The sequence below is a fragment of the Amblyraja radiata genome, unplaced genomic scaffold (genome assembly GCF_010909765.2).
Source record: "Amblyraja radiata isolate CabotCenter1 unplaced genomic scaffold, sAmbRad1.1.pri S45, whole genome shotgun sequence".
Lineage (NCBI taxonomy): Eukaryota > Metazoa > Chordata > Chondrichthyes > Rajiformes > Rajidae > Amblyraja > Amblyraja radiata.
In genome coordinates, this window is record NW_022630151.1 from 1,223,570 (window position 1) to 1,239,054 (window position 15,485).

Below are 15,485 nucleotides of genomic sequence, written 5' to 3' on the forward strand. Positions count from 1 at the left end.
TGTGCCGCTTCCGAAGCCGTGGTTCTGGGCAGTGCCCGACAGGAAACGCCGCTCCAGGCCCACTGGTAGGCCGCGAGGACGGGTCGAAGCTGCAGCCCGGAGAAAAGATGCCTCTCCGACCAGGTAGGGACCCTGAAAGGTAGTTTCCCCCTCCCCCCCCCACCCCCCACATAAAAAAGTCTAGAACTCCAGAAACAAAAACACTTTAACTAACTAAAAATAAAAACAAGATGAAAAGACAGACAGCTGCAGGCTGGGCAGCCGCGCACAGGTCAGCGCCCCCTGTTGGGATAACATAGAACTAGTGTGAATGGGTGATCGATGGTCAGCATGGACTTGGTGGGCTGAAAGGCCTATTTCCATGTTAAATATCTAATGGAATTATGCAATAGACCAAAGTATGAAGATGTACTGGAAACCTAGAGGGCTGAAAGATTGGAGGAGGTGGCGTGAATGGCAACATTCATGTTTCTTTTTAATCTACTCTGACGACCACAGGTTAGATGGATAAATCACAATCTGTGTTGCTGGTTTTACATTTCATTCTGGCAGTGAATGCCACATGCAAAATTAAAACAAAACACCATAGTCCCCCCCACCCCCATCACCCAGTTCATTTCCCCTCCTCCATCCACTCATCTCCCACCCTTCCCAATTCCAAGTCAACCATTTTTATCTCCAAATCCATGCTCATGCCTCCCCTGGTTCTACATTTTATGCGCCATTTGCTCCATTTTGTTTTCTGTAATTGTATCCTCCAACTCAATCACCTGCCATTTAGTCCCTCCTCACCTGGATAGAGAATAATGCTGGGTGTTTTGTTGTAGTTCAATGTATACATTTTGCAAATAGCCGAATAAATGTAATTTTGTAAAAAAGACAACAGACCATTTGTCTTCACTGGCACCTTGTATGAACAATGGTTCAATGGTGGTTTATTTGTCACAAATGCAACTGCACAGTCAAATTATTTTTGCATATATTACACAGGCAGGTAGAGCTCCTCTAGTGCCTTTGGTGACGTCGCTGAGCCCCAACACGTCATTGAATGGACTTCACGTGACTTTCCCGCCCTGTCAACGGACGGAGCGACACGTGACGTCATTAACGCGGTCACCACGTGACGTGAAGGTGATGGTGAGGATGAGGGTGAAGGTGAGGATGAAGGTAAAGTGAGTGTGAATGTGAAGGTGAGGGTGGGGGTGAGGGTGGAGGTGGTGGTGGGGGTGAGGTGAGGGTGAGGGTGAAGGTGAGGGTGAGGTTGGGGGTGAGGGTGAGGGTGAGGGTGGGGGTGGGGGTGAGGGTGAGGTGGGGGTGAGGGTGTGGGTGGGGGTGGGGGTGAGGGTGAGGTGGGGGTGAGGTTGAGGTGAGGGTGGGGGTGAGGGTGAGGGTGAGGGTGAGGTGAGGGTGGGGGTGAGGGTGGGGGTGAGGGTGGGGGTGAGGGTGAGGGTGGGGGTGAGGGTGAGGGTGGGGGTGAGGGTGGGGTGAGGGTGAGGGTGAGGTGAGGGTGGGGGTGAGGGTGGGGGTGAGGGTGAGGTGGGGGTGGGGGTGAGGGTGAGGGTGGGGGTGGGGGTGAGGATGGGGGTGGAGGTGAGGGTGAAGCGGGTTTCTGCTCCACGTCCGTGTCCGTCTGTATCCACCGGTCCGCGGACGGGGCTCGAGGCCGGCGAGAACCAACTGGTTTAGAAATAAAATTTGCGGCCGTGTAGGACGATCCCTACGTTTGGCCTGAAGAGCGAGGGGAGGGGAGGGGAGGGGTCGCAGCGGTGGAGTTGCTGCTGCCTGACAGACATACAGACTGCGGCCGCCACAGATGCGGGTTCGATCCTGACTACAGGTGCTGACTGCACGGCCTTGGTTCCTTCCTTCTCCCCTTCCCACCCCCCCCCCCCCCATGGCCTCGCTGGGTTTTCTCCGGTTTACTCCCACACCCTAAAGTCGTCAGTCATGGAGGATAAGTGTACACATCTCTCTGCGGTGTACAAAAGATGGTGGTAATAGTACAGTGAGACTTCCGCTGCTGAATCACTATCGCTGAATTAAAATATGTACTCATTCCAGATTCGTTCATCCTCCTTCAGTCTGTACAGTAATATCAATCGGCTAATTGTGATACAGATTCCTGCCCCTCCAATGGTTGTAGTACTGATCGAAGAGGAGGATTTACCAGGAGCCCTGCTGCGGTTATGTTGCATAGGTAGGTTCAGAGGATCCATGCGATTATGTATCCCATATAAATTACATAAATAACAATCTGGTTATACATGGTTTAAAATTAATTTGCACAAGTTGTCTTTGAAAGCGAATCAGATGGTCGACACACTTTTACACACTTTTGCCAACGTTACTGATTTGAATGTTGCCAAATCAACCTCAAAGTTGTTGTTGTTAAGCTAAAGTTGACTGACTAAAAGAAAGGAATAGAACAAAGAATATTATGGCCCCATGGCCCACAATGTCTGTGCCGAGCATGATGCCAAGATAAACTAATCTCCTCTGCCTGCACGTGATCCATGCCCCTCCATTCCCTGCATATCCAGGTGCCAATCGAAGGATATCGAAGAATGCCATAGAACTGGCAAAAAAACTCATAAATAACTAATTGTCGAGTTCAGCATCTTAAATAGTTTTACTCACTCCCCTAACCAGCAGGGAGCGAATCAAAGTACTGCATTTCAGTTGTTTAGTCTTGGCCTTGATGCTTCCTGCAGCACCAAGTGATAATTACAGTTCTATAACAACAGCAGGATTCTCAATTTCACTGCCTACTAAGTTGGGCAGTAGTTTTGAGTGACGCTAAATATCCTGGTTTTGGATTAATTCCAGAGGATCCTCGAATGAAATTCAACTGTTGCAGCTCTCCTTTGACACACATTGTTTGTAAAATCTTCACCCTCTCCTCTGGTTATCTCCTCTTTACACTCTCAGTCCTGGTGCAGGGTCTCGACAAGAGACAGATTATTCCCATGCTTCAACAGTACTTGGAAGTACCGGCTGAGTTTCTCCAGTAATGGTGCAGTATAATAATGCTATTGTCAATGATACCAGAAATTCTTTTCTCTCCACAGTCAAGGATGGACAGATTGCCTCTTTAAAGAACATTGGCAGGAAACACGACACTCGTGCCCTGATGTCCAAGGTAAAATAGGGGAAAGCTTATTATTGGAATTAGCTTTTATTTCAATGTACTGCGGGTAGCAAACGTAACCCCACTTTTTAAGAAGGGAGGGAGAGAGAAAACGGGGAATTACAGACCAGTTAGTCTAACATCGGTAGTGGGGAAACTGCTAGAGTCAGTTATTAAAGATGGGATAGCAGCACATTTGAAAAGTTGTGAAATCATTGGACATTTTACAAAAGGTAAATCATGTCTGACGAATCTTATAGAATTTTTCGAGGATGTAACTAGTAGCGTGGATAGGGGAGAACCAGTGGATGTGGTGTATCTGGACTTCCAGAAGGCTTTCGACAAGGTCCCACATAAGAGATTAATTTACAAACTTAAAGCACACGGCATTGGGGGTTCAGTATTGATGTGGATAGAGAACTGGCTGGCAAACAGGAAGCAAAGAGTAGGAGTAAACGGGTCCTTTTCACAATGGCAGGCAGTGACCAGTGGGGTACCGCGAGGCTCAGTGCTGGGACCCCAGCTATTTACAATATATATTAATGATCTGGATGAGGGAATTGAAGGCAATATCTCCAAGTTTGCGGATGACACTAAGCTGGGGGGCAGTGTTAGCTGTGAGGAGGATGCTAGGAGACTGCAAGGTGACTTGGATAGGCTGGGTGAGTGGGCAAATGTTTGGCAGATGCAGTATAATGTGGATAAATGTGAGGTTCTCCATTTTGGTGGCAAAAACAGGAAAGCAGACTATTATCTAAATGGTGGCCGAATAGGAAAAGGGGAGATGCAGCGAGACCTGGGTGTCATGGTACACCAGTCATTGAAAGTGGGCATGCAGGTGCAGCAGGCAGTGAAGAAAGCGAATGGTATGTTAGCTTTCATAGCAAAAGCATTTAAGTATAGGAGCAGGGAGGTTCTACTGCAGTTGTACAGGGTCTTGGTGAGACCACACCTGGAGTATTGCGTACAGTTTTGGTCTCCAAATCTGAGGAAGGACATTATTGCCATAGAGGGAGTGCAGAGAAGGTTCACCAGAATGATTCCTGGGATGTCAGGACTGTCTTATGAAGAAAGACTGGATAGACTTGGTTTATACTCTCTAGAATTTAGGAGATTGAGAGGGGATCTTATAGAAACTTACAAAATTCTTAAGGGGTTGGACAGGCTAGATGCAGGAAGATTGCTCCCGATGTTGGGGAAGTCCAGGACAAGGGGTCACAGCTTAAGGATAAGGGGGAAATCCTTTAAAACCGAGATGAGAAGAACTTTTTTCACACAGAGAGTGGTGAATCTCTGGAACTCCCTGCCACAGAGGGTAGTCGAGGCCAGTTCATTGGCTATATTTAAGTGGGAGTTAGATGTGGCCCTTGTGGCTAAGGGGATCAGAGGGTATGGAGAGAAGGCAGGTACGGGATACTGAGTTGGATGATCAGCCATGATCATATTGAATGGCGGTGCAGGCTCGAAGGGCCGAATGGCCTACTCCTGCACCTAATTTCTATATTTCTATGTTTCTATTACAGGAGTACAATTTACTGTGCCGTTGTGTTGGTTTCTGCACTGCAGCTATCACTTCATATTCACTTTGCCCCTCATCGTTTAACCTCCCCATCATCTTTCAAATGAAAGAAAAACATTGTGGACGTTCCCCCAAACAATAGGAGAGATGAGGCAACAGATGGTGTAATGTCAATGATAATGAAGGGATGTTGCTCATTTAGTGGAGATTACAGACTTTGTTTGTCTGAAAGGTTTTGCATGTTTTGGTCATTGTTCAATTTCTTGATCACTTTTAACAGAAATTTTCACCAACCAGCTTTTAATATTCATAAATTTGGAGACAAATGGATTAATTTAGCAATAATTTGTGAATCTTGTCCTCTCCATAATATAGGTTGCTTAGCACTAGTGTAAGGAAATTGCCTCACAATTACCTACTTGTTATCTCATTGATAGCTTTGTAAAAGTTGTTTTACTCTCACTAAATGGAAAAGTATATTATGGTGTTCATCTTTTCCCGAAGTAAAATTTCACATTTTTCTACCGATACTTAATCATTTTGAGAACTCTTCTAGTGTTTCCATATTTTTTTTAAACACAACACTGCGTTTTTGAAATGTTGGTTTTGTCCCACTATAAATATGTTCGATTTGTTTTTTGCTTGGACCTTTTAATCCACATCATGATCTTTTGTATATTTGTAAGTCCAAATTCATTTTTTCCCTTTAGATTCTTAGATAGCTAGCCTAGAATTTCGCCACATCTGAAAAACAAGTGTTGCAAAGTTGAAAATTGTATTAATGTGACATCATGTAATTTTGCACACATTTTTTGGTGCATTATTTTAGTGAGTGATTTGTTAACCTAACATCCAGCTCAGCAAAATAATGGCAAATACCAAATTCATCTCCAGGGAGATTTTCAATGACATTGGTCTAAATAACGACTGCCATTGATCACGGAGAAGAGCCAGCTTTTATTAATCAAGCTGAAACTGAATATCGTTAAACAGCAAATCTATGTTCTTGTAGCCTGATTGTTGCATGCTGTAAGCATGTTTATAGAACTGTACAGCACAGGAACAGACCCTTTGGGCCACAGTGTCTGTGTTGAACATGATGCCAAGACAATCTCTTGCTCACCTGTGTATTTAATACATATCCCTACATTCCTTGCACATTCATGTGCCGATCAAAAAGCCTCAAATGCCACTATCATTTCTATCTCATCCCCAACCTTGGCAGTGCATTTTAGGCACACAACCTGTGTAAAAAATGAAATAAAAATAGATCTATAAAGATTGTCCTCCACATCGCATTCGAACTTTGCAGCCCACACCTTAAAGCTATGCCCTCTAGTATTTGATGTTTCCATTCTGCAGATTAACCATATAACCATATAACCATATAACAATTACAGCACGGAAACAGGCCATCTCGGTCCTACAAGTCCGTGCCGAACAACTTTTTTCCCTTAGTCCCACCTGCCTGCACTCATACCATAACCCTCCATTCCCTTCTCATCCATATGCCTATCCAATTTATTTTTAAATGATACCAACGAACCTGCCGCCACCACTTCCACTGGAAGCGCATTCCACACCGCTACCACTCTCTGAGTAAAGAAGTCCCCCCTCATGTTACCCCTAAACTTCTGTCCCTTAATTCTGAAGTCATGTCCTCTTGTTTGAATCTTCCCTATTCTCAAAGGGAAAAGCTTGATCACATCAACTCTGTCTATCCCTCTCATAATTTTAAAGACCTCTATCAAGTCCCCCCTTAACCTTCTGCGCTCCAGAGAATAAAGACCTAACTTATTCAACCTATCTCTGTAACTTAGTTGTTGAAACCCAGGCAACATTCTAGTAATTCTCCTCTGTACTCTCTCTATTTTGTTGACATCCTTCCTATAATTGGGCGACCAAAATTGTATCTGATCTATGCCACTCATTTTATATACTTCTATCAGATCTCGGTGAAACCTCTGAAGTTCGAGGGAAAACAATCTTAATTCTGACTAACCTCTCCCTGTCGCTAATACCCCCTAACCCAGACAAACTTAACAATTCCAGACATTTGCAATCACAAATATCTTATAGTGCCTCTGGATCTTACACTCCTAATCATAGTTCGACGACAGATGGCACAATGGGCTAAGTGTTCGGCTGGCGACCGGAAGGTAGCCGGTTCATAGAAACATAGAAACATAGAAATTAGGTGCAGGAGTAGGCCATTCGGCCCTTCGAGCCTGCACCGCCATTCAATATGATCATGGCTGATCATCCAACTCAGTATCCCGTACCTGCCTTCTCTCCATACCCTCTGATCCCCTTAGCCACAAGGGCCACATCTAACTCCCTCTTAAATATAGCCAATGAACTGGCCTCGACTACCCTCTGTGGCAGGGAGTTCCAGAGATTCACCACTCTCTGTGTGAAAAAAGTTCTTCTCATCTCGGTTTTAAAGGATTTCCCCCTTATCCTTAAGCTGTGACCCCTTGTCCTGGACTTCCCCAACATCGGGAGCAATCTTCCTGCATCTAGCCTGTCCAACCCCTTAAGAATTTTGTAAGTTTCTATAAGATCCCCTCTCAATCTCCTAAATTCTAGAGAGTATAAACCAAGTCTATCCAGTCTTTCTTCATAAGACAGCCCTGACATCCCAGGAATCAGTCTGGTGAATCTTCTCTGCACTCCCTCTATGGCAATAATGTCCTTCCTCAGATTTGGAGACCAAAACTGTACGCAATACTCCAGGTGTGGTCTCACCAAGACCCTGTACAACTGCAGTAGAACCTCCCTGCTCCTATACTCAAATCCTTTTGCTATGAAAGCTAACATACCATTCGCTTTCTTCACTGCCTGCTGCACCTGCATGCCCACTTTCAATGACTGGTGTACCATGACACCCAGGTCTCGCTGCATCTCCCCTTTTCCTAGTCGGCCACCATTTAGATAATTGTCTGCTTTCCCGTGTTTGCCACCAAAATGGATAACCTCAGATTTATCCACATTATACTGCATCTGCCAAACATTTGCCCACTCACCCAGCCTATCCAAGTCACCTTGCAGTCTCCTAGCATCCTCCTCACAGCTAACACTGCCCCCCAGCTAAGTGTCATCCGCAAACTTGGAGATATTGCCTTCAATTCCCTCATCCAGATCATTAATATATATTGTAAATAGCTGGGGTCCCAGCACTGAGCCTTGCGGTACCCCACTAGTCACTGCCTGCCATTGTGAAAAGGACCCGTTTACTCCTACTCTTTGCTTCCTGTTTGCCAGTCAGTTCTCTATCCACATCAATACTGAACCCCCAATGCCGTGTGCTTTAAGTTTGTAAACTAATCTCTTATGTGGGACCTTGTCGAAAGCCTTCTGGAAGTCCAGATACACCACATCCACTGGTTCTCCCCTATCCACGCTATAGTTACATCCTCGAAAAATTCTATAAGATTCGTCAGACATGATTTACCTTTTGTAAATCCATGCTGACTTTGTCCAATGATTTCACCACTTTCCAAATGTGCTGCTATCCCATCTTTAATAACTGACTCTAGCAGTTTCCCCACTACCGATGTTAGACTAACTGGTCTGTAATTCCCCGTTTTCTCTCTCCCTCCCTTCTTAAAAAGTGGGGTTACGTTTGCTACCCGCCAATCCTCAGGAACTACTCCAGAATCTAAAGAGTTTTGAAAGATTATTACTAATGCATCCACTATTTCTGGAGCTACTTCCTTAAGTACTCTGGGATGCAGCCTATCTGGCCCTGGGGATTTATCGGCCTTTAATCCATTTAATTTACCCAACACCACTTCCCGGCTAACCTGGATTTCACTCAATTCCTCCAACTCCTTTGACCCGCGGTCCCCTGCTATTTTCGGCAGATTATTTATGTCTTCCTTAGTGAAGACGGAACCAAAGTAGTTATTCAATTGGTCCGCCATATCCTTGTTCCCCATGATCAACTCACCCGTTTCTGACTGCAAGGGACCTACATTTGTTTTAACTAATCTCTTTCTTTTCACATATCTATAAAAACTTTTGCAGTCAGTTTTTATGTTCCCTGCCAGTTTTCTTTCATAATCTATTTTTCCTTTCCTAATTAAGCCCTTTGTCCTCCTCTGCTGGTCTATGAATTTCTCCCAGTCCTCCGGTATGCTGCTTTTTCTGGCTAATTTGTCCTTCGCTTTGATACTATCCCTGATTTCCCTTGTTATCCACGGATGCACTACCTTCCCTGATTTATTATTTTGCCAAACTGGGATGAACAATTTTTGTAGTTCATCCATGCAGTCTTTAAATGTCTTCCATTGCATATCCACTGTCAACCCTTTTAGAATTAATTGCCAGTCAATCTTGGCCAATTCACGTCTCATACCCTCAAAGTTACCTTTCTTTAAGTTCAGAACCATTGTTTCTGAATTAACAATGTCACTCTCCATCCTAATGAAGAACTCAACCATATTATGGTCACTCTTGCCCAAGGGGGCACGTACAACAAGACTGCTAACTAACCCTTCCTCATTACTCAATACCCAGTCTAAAATAGCCTGCTCTCTCGTTGGTTCCTCTACATGTTGATTTAGATAACTATCCCGCATACATTCCAAAAAATCCTCTTCCTCAGCACCCCTGCCAATTTGATTCACCCAATCTATATGTAGATTGAAGTCACCCATTATAACGGTTTTGCCTTTGTCGCACGCATTTCTAATTTCCTGTTTGATACCATCTCCAACTTCACTACTACTGTTAGGTGGCCTGTACACAACACCCACCAGCGTTTTCTGCCCCTTAGTGTTTCGCAGCTCTACCCATACCGATTCCACATCCTGCAAACTAATGTCCTTCCTTTCCATTGCGTTAATCTCCTCTCTAATCAGCAACGCTACCCCACCTCATTTTCCTTTCTCTCTATCCCTCCTGAATATTGAATATCCCTGGATGTTCAGCTCCCAGCCTTGGTCACTGTCAGAACTGAACGAGGAGGAGGACACAAATGCAGGCTCAGACACAGGGCAGATCAGTCTTCGGCGTTTAATCGGTCCAAGTCAGTACACAGGTAGGCAAAACAGAGGCAACAGTACCATATAGGAGCAGGCAAGAACCAGTGGTCGAAAATACAGGCAAAGGTCGAGATCACAAGGTCACAAGATTTCGAGAGCTGGAACGAGGTGATACCAAGTAGCATACACAACGAACTGGCAATGGGAACTAAAACACAAAAGGCTTAAATACAGACTAGCAGGGGATAACGAGACACAGGTGAAACACATCAGGGCGTGGCCAACAGACTAGCAGGGGATAACGAGACACAGGTGAAACACATCAGGGCGTGGCCAACAATCACATGAGGGTAAACGACCTGACAGGAAATGGGACCTGAAACAAGAGGAGATGTGAGACACCAAAATAAAACAAGAATGCAAACTCTAATACTAAAAACCAATAACAAACAGAAACTAGATCAAACGCGAGACCTGACAGTACCCCCCCCCCCCCCCCCCTCCACGGCCGGCTCCTGACGGCCCAGGATCTTCAGGATGTTGGCGCCGATAGTCCCTGATAAGTTCCGGGTCGCATATGTTGCGAGCTGGCACCCAAGACCGCTCCTCAGGTCCATACCCCTCCCAATCCACAAGATACTGACAACCACGACCACGCCGGCGCATCCCCAGCAACCGGCTGACCGTAAACACTGGACCCCCATCAAGGAACCGGGGGGGCGGAGGGGGTGTGGAGGCAGGGACCAGAGGACTCTCCTTAAATGGCTTCAGACGGGAGACATGGCAAGTAGGGTGGACCCTCATGGCACGGGGGAGTTTGAGACGAACCGCCACAGGATTGATGACCTTCGATATGGGGAAAGGACCAACAAAACGAGGAGCCAGCTTCCGGGATTCCACCCTCAGCGGTAAATCTCGAGTGGAGAGCCACACCCTTTGACCAGGCGAGTATACTGGAGCCGGCGTTCTTCCACGGTCAGCCATCCTCTTGTAACGCGCAGAACTGCGCAACAGCATCTGACGAGCCCCATTCCAAACCTTGCGACAGCGACGGACGAGAGCCTGAGCGGAGGGCACACTGAACTCCTTCTCCACAGCAGGGAACAATGGCGGTTGATAACCATAGGCACACTGGAATGGAGAGAGACCAGAGGATGAGCAAGGAAGTGTGTTGCGTGCATACTCCACCCAAATAAGGTGTTTGCTCCAAGTTGAAGGGTTCTGTGCCACCAAGCACCGCAGTCCTGTCTCCAATTCCTGGTTAAGGCGTTCAGTCTGTCCATTGGATTCCGGGTGATAACCAGATGTAAGGCTGACCGTGGCGTCCAACAGAGGACAAAACTCCTTCCAAAACCTGGACACGAACTGAGGCCCCCGGTCAGACACAATGTCTCTGGGAAATCCATGAATGCGAAAAACATGAGACAGCATGACCTCTGCCGTCTTCTTGGCGGAGGGAAGCTTGTGCAACGGAATGAAATGGACCATCTTCGAAAATCTGTCCACTACAGTCATGACTGAGGTGTTACCTTCAGAAGAGGGCAAGCCCGTGACAAAGTCCATGGAGATGTCTGACCAGGGGCGTGAGGGGACAGGCAGCGGATTCAGGAGACCAAAGGCGGCCCGACGGGAGGTCTTGTTCTGAGCACAAATACTGCAGGCGGCGACGTACTCCTTAATCCCCCTCTCCATGGAAGGCCACCAAAACCGCTGTTTGGCCACAAACAGGGTTCGGCGGACACCGGGATGACAGGAGATCCGAGACGTATGAGCCCAGTGAATCACCTGTGAACGAAGAGACTCGGGAACAAACAGACGATTAGAAGGACACCCTAGCGGAGACTGAACACCAGCAGTTGCCTCGGAAACTCTCTTCTCAATCTCCCAAGTAACCGCCCCAACAAAACAGGAAGCAGGCAGAATGGGAGTTGAAACCTTAGGGGATGGGTCAGGATCAAACTGTCTGGAGAGAGCATCAGGTTTGCCATTCTTGGCACCAGGGCGGTAAGACAGTACAAAATCAAATCGATTAAAGAAGAGAGCCCACCTTGCTTGGCGCGAGTTGAGGCGTTTGGCTGACCTGATGTATTCCAGGTTTTTGTGGTCTGTCCAAACTAGAAACGGCTGCTTGGTACCCTCCAACCAATGTCTCCATTCCTCCAAGGCTGTTTTAACCGCTAACAGTTCACGGTTACCCACATCGTAATTTCTCTCAGCGGGAGAAAGCTTCTTTGAGAGGAAAGCGCAGGGATGTAATCGACCATCTGTGAAAGATTTCTGTGAGAGTACGGCCCCGATGCCCACACCCGAGGCGTCCACCTCAACCACGAACTGGAGTGACGGGTCAGGGTGAACCAGGATGGGGGCTGAGGAGAAGCTCCTCTTGAGTCTCATAAATGCAGTTTCTGCTTGAGAGGACCAAGAGAAAGGCACGTGGGGTGAGGTAAGAGCATGGAGTGGTGCAGCAGTGACACTAATTTCCGAATAAACTTCCTATAAAAATTAGCAAACCCAAGGAACCCCTGAAGTCGCTTACGACTGGAGGGTGTAGGCCAGGTGGCCACAGCACTGACCTTGCTCGGGTCCATCTGTATACCAGCAGGTGATACAACAAAACCAAGGAATTGAACAGTGTTAACATGAAATTCACATTTCTCAGCTTTCACAAACAGATCATTCAGGAGCAAACGTTCTAGCACCTGGTGTACATGCTGCACATGGGAAGTCTCGTCTGGAGAAAAAATCCAAATGTCATCAAGGTACACAAACACAAATCGGTTCAGCATGTCCCGTAATACATCATTAACCATGCCTTGAAAAACTGCTGGAGCATTAGTAAGGACCAAACGGCATGACCAGATATTCATAATGACCACTGGGTGTGTTAAACGCAGTTTTCCATTCATCCCCGTCCCTTATCCTCACCAGATGATACGCATTTCTAAGATCTAACTTAGTGAATACTGCAGCGTCTTTTAACAGTTCAAATGCAGAGGAGATAAGAGGAAGAGGGTATCTGTTCTTAACAGTAATGTCATTGAGTCCTCTGTAGTCAATGCAGGGCCGAAGTGTTCCATCCTTCTTATCCACAAAGAAGAATCCAGCTCCTGCAGGTGAAGAAGAAGGTCTGATGATCCCAGCAGCAAGGGCATCATCAATGTACTTTTCCATGGCGAGCCGCTCAGGTGAAGACAAGGAGTAGAGATGGCCCTTAGGAGGCGCTGTACCTGGCAGAAGGTCGATGCAGCAGTCATACGGTCTATGCGGCGGAAGAGATGTGGCCTTGGCCTTGTTGAACACCTCCTTTAGGTCTAGATAATATGAGGGAACCTTGGTGAGATCTGGAAAATCCTCCTCCCTTGAACGGGGAGGCTGCCGGAGGGTGGTCCTGGAAGATCCCAGCAAACTGCTCCTTGACGGATCCTTCATAGACTCAGGAGAAGAATCATGCAGATAGATGAGTTTACAGTTATTCCCCCAAGAAATTACTTCCCCAGTACCCCAGTTCATGTGAGGATTATGGTAAGACAGCCAAGGGAGCCCCAAAACCAGAGGATGAAGAGGACAGTCGAGGAGATGAAAACTGATGGTCTCAAGGTGATTACCTGCCACAATGAGTTGAACAGGTTGATTTCGGTGAATTACACTGTACAGTAGGCGCCCATCCAGTGCACTAGCCTCCATAGGATCTTGAAGCTGTTCACGTTCCAGCTTCAATTCAACAGCCAAGCGAATGTCCATGAAGTTCTCATCTGCCCCAGAATCAACCAAAGCCTGCAGGGAGTGCCACTGGGAATGCACCAACAATTGTACCGTCGACAATGGACGAGAGGAACGGTTCATAGGAGTGGTACAACTCACCAATGTCCTCTCTTTCATTGGTGAGCTTTGTCTTTTACTGAACAGCTGTTCAACAAATGTCCCAGTTCACCACAGTAAAAACACCTCCCCTCCCTTAGGCGGCGCTGCCGTTCCTCCGGACGGAGTTTGGCTCGTCCCACCTGCATGGGCTCCTCCGAAGATGCAGGTGGCGCTGTAGGCTGACTGGACCGGCCGAGAGGGAAGAAGTCCCGACTGGAAGGTGAAGGGCGACGCTGCCGCCACTGCTGGTAGGAGGACCGAACTGCAGCCGATCTCCTGTCTCGATCTCTTTCTCTGAGCCTAGCGTCAATTTGGATAGCCAGGGAAATCATAGACTCGACGTCGGAAGGCAGGGTTAGAGGAGCCAATTGATCTTTGATAGCTTCAGACAATCCATTGCGAAAAGCATCCAACAAAGCAGCCTCATTCCATCCACCCTTAGCAGCAACAGTTCGAAAGTCAATAGCTAAATCCATAACGGAGCGATTACCTTGTTTCATGGAGACCAGGTTCTGTGAAGCCTCTCGGCCAGGATTGGAGTGATCAAACGTGCGGGACAGAGCTTCCATGAACAGGACCGATGTCTGGCAAACAGGAGAATTCCGAGACCACTCCGCCGTGGCCCAAGCCTCCGCCCTACCCGACAGGTGCGTGATGATAAAGGCTACCCTTGAGCGTTCTGATGAAAAGGAAGCCGCTTGAAGTTCGAAATGCAGTCCACACTGAATCAAAAAAGGTCTACATTTCTCCGATTCCCCCGAAAAGTGTTCCGGTCTTGCCAGGTGGACGAATGGAGATGCTGCAGCAGCCGCGGCCATCGGAGCTCCTGGAGACACAGACAAGGAAACAGACTCGGCAGGCACGGGAGCCGCAGCAGGAAACAAAGAATTCAGCCGAGTAACCAGGTCTTCTAACCGAGAACTTAAAGTGTTCACCTGTGAACCGATGTCTGCCTGGAACCCCTGCTGACGCTCGCCGAGATCCCGGAACCCGGCGACGATCGAGGAGAGTTGACCCTCGTAATGCGAGATGCGCTCCTGTTGCTTCTGGAGCGCTGCACGAAAAGGATCAGAGCCCGCTGAGTCCATTGTTGGCCAGTTCGTAATGTCAGAACTGAACGAGGAGGAGGACACAAATGCAGGCTCAGACACAGGGCAGATCAGTCTTCGGCGTTTAATCGGTCCAAGTCAGTACACAGGTAGGCAAAACAGAGGCAACAGTACCATATAGGAGCAGGCAAGAACCAGTGGTCGAATATACAGGCAAAGGTCGAGATCACAAGGTCACAAGATTTCGAGAGCTGGAACGAGGTGATACCAAATAGCATACACAACGAACTGGCAATGGGAACTAAAACACAAAAGGCTTAAATACAGACTAGCAGGGGATAACGAGACACAGGTGAAACACATCAGGGCGTGGCCAACAGACTAGCAGGGGATAACGAGACACAGGTGAAACACATCAGGGCGTGGCCAACAATCACATGAGGGTAAACGACCTGACAGGAAATGGGACCTGAAACAAGAGGAGATGTGAGACACCAAAATAAAACAAGAATGCAAACTCTAATACTAAAAACCAATAAGAAACAGAAACTAGATCAAACGCGAGACCTGAGAGTCACCCTGGAGCCATGTCTCCGTGATCCCAACTATATCATAGTCATTAATAGCTATCTGCACATTCAACTCATCCACCTTATTACGAATGCTCCTTGCATTGAGACACAAAGCCTTCAGGCTTGTTATTACAACACTCTTACCCCTTATACAATTTTGTTGAAAAGTGGCCCTTTTTGATTTTTGCCCTGGATTTTCCGGCCTGCCACTTTTACTTTTCACCTTGCTACCTATTGCTTCTACCCTCATTTTACACCCCTCTGTCTCTACGCTCACGCACTTAAGAAACCCTTTCCCTTTAACTCCATCCTCCACTAGCCCATTCGACACCCCACCCCCCTTATTCAGTTTATAACCACCCGTGTAGC

The 15,485-nt window shown here is 47.1% G+C and overlaps 1 long non-coding RNA gene across 1 annotated transcript; it reads left to right on the forward strand.

The window, feature by feature from the left end:
• Positions 1-2,143: 2,143 nt before the first annotated feature.
• Positions 2,144-15,128, forward strand: LOC116969461. Its single transcript, XR_004410766.1, has 4 exons — positions 2,144-2,197; positions 3,069-3,139; positions 12,360-12,363; positions 15,117-15,128. It is a non-coding gene; the product is annotated as an uncharacterized LOC116969461 (long non-coding RNA).
• The last annotated feature ends 357 nt before the right edge of the window (positions 15,129-15,485 follow it).